A 1,932-nucleotide genomic window follows, 5' to 3' on the forward strand; every position below is an offset into this window, starting at 1 on the left:
GTTGTTTTCCGTAAGTAACTGCCTCAGAGATGCTGCTTTACGATATGATACATTGTCGTGCTGATATAATCAGTAATCATCTTCGATATGTTCCTCCACTGTATGCAGCACACAATGTTGTAAAACGTGTTCATATCCTTCCGCAATTAGCGTCTTCTTAAGCGCAATTAGGACACCATTCCCTAACTACACCCATACCACAACACTATCGCCTCCATACTTCACTGTTGACACTACACTTGATGGCAAGTAACTTTATCCAGGTAGGTGCCACAGAGTATAGGATGATTCTCTCGAAATCACTTGTTTCCAGTCATATACTGTCCAATGGCGTCGCGCTTTACATCACCTCAAGCGTCGCTTAGTGTTAGCACTGACTGAAAAAATGTATGGTTTAGTAATTGCTCGACCACTGTACCCCACTTTTTAACTCACAATCACTGTACTAGCAGAACTGCTAGTTCAGATGGTTCAAATCGCTCTGAGCACTATGGGACTTGACATTTGAGGTCATCAGTCCCCTATAACGTAGAACTACTTAAACCTAACTAACCTAAGGACATCACACACATCCATGCCCGAGGAGGATTCGAGCCTGCGACCGTAGCAGTCGCGCGGATCCGGACGGAAGCGCCTAGTACCGCTCGGCCACAGTGGCCGGCCAGAACTGCTAGGAGCACTGTGCATCTCACGAGTGATTCCTTCCGCTGATTTCATGCAGTTTTTTACAACCACGTTCCACAATATCTCAGTTACTCATTTTAAAGTTTATTTGTGTTAATATTTGCTGTAAAGGTAACTTGTTAGTTGAGTTTCATTAATTACAGTTTTTTTCTGTGTTATTGACTCGAGTGGTATGTTATTCGTAAGTGTGCTTACGTCGTTCACCCAAGCCCCACGCCCCAGTAGTGCGTTTACATTTCACGGTGTGCAGTTCCAGCTGTAGCGGCTATAAAGCTAAGTACTGACAAAGCTGTTTGGCACTGTTATTAAATTTAATAGTTTTCAACGGTGTTTCGTGTTGTTTGCGTGAAATAACCATTTAATAAACTTCTGGAAATGTCTATCGTCGTGTTTTTAAGAGTTTTCTGTGCGTTGAACTAAACTAAACTAAACTCCTCCCGAACAGACCGTGAAGGCCCATCGGTACCGACCAGCCGCCATGTCATCCTCGGCCCACAGGCGTCACTGGATGCGGATATGGAGGGGCATGTGGTCAACACACCGCTCTCCAGGCCGTATGTCAGTTTCCGAGGCCGAAGCCGCCACTTCTCAGTCAGGTAGCTCCTCAGTTTGTCTCACAAGGGCTAAATGCACCCCGCTTGCCAACAGCGCTCGGCAGACCAGATGGTCACCCATCCAAGTGCTAGCCCAGCCCGACAGCGCTTAACTTCGGTGATCTGACGGGAACCGGTGTTATCACTGCGGCAAGGCCGGTGGCTCTGTACGTTGAAGTCGTTAAGAAAATTCGTGGTTTAGTTTTCAGCAGACGTTTCTTATTGTTTATAGTGAAATATTTCTGTAAAATTTTCATTCACTGTTTCTACTTCGTTGAGTGTTCCAGTCTCCGGTCGAATTTTTGGTTTTAGCTAATACATTTTGTGATGTTTTGTTGGTATTGGTTTTAGTTAAAGTTTAGTAGTATTACAAACTGTTACTTTCTTAGTAGAGAGAAAATTTCGAGACCACTATTGTTAGCTCTAAACACATCAAAAAATGTTTTGCATCACCCCGGTTCCCAGAACTCCTCAAGTTAGACGTTGACTGTGGATATTGTATCATACACACAGTCGCTTTGACCAGAGAGGCCACTCAACCCGGCCAAAGATGTAAACAACTATGCATAAGCAGGCCTATTAGACGGAGGGGGTCCGACAGCCGATCAGTTCCAGTCGTTCCACCAGGAAGGAGGTACACGTCTCGTGTTGTCTG

General features: G+C 45.0%; 1 pseudogene; it reads right to left on the reverse strand.

The window, feature by feature from the left end:
* Nucleotides 1-1,323: 1,323 nt before the first annotated feature.
* Nucleotides 1,324-1,441, reverse strand: LOC124607850 (annotated as a pseudogene).
* Between the last annotated feature and the right edge of the window lie 491 nt (nt 1,442-1,932).

This window comes from Schistocerca americana, chromosome 3 (genome assembly GCF_021461395.2).
Source record: "Schistocerca americana isolate TAMUIC-IGC-003095 chromosome 3, iqSchAmer2.1, whole genome shotgun sequence".
Classification (NCBI taxonomy): domain Eukaryota; kingdom Metazoa; phylum Arthropoda; class Insecta; order Orthoptera; family Acrididae; genus Schistocerca; species Schistocerca americana.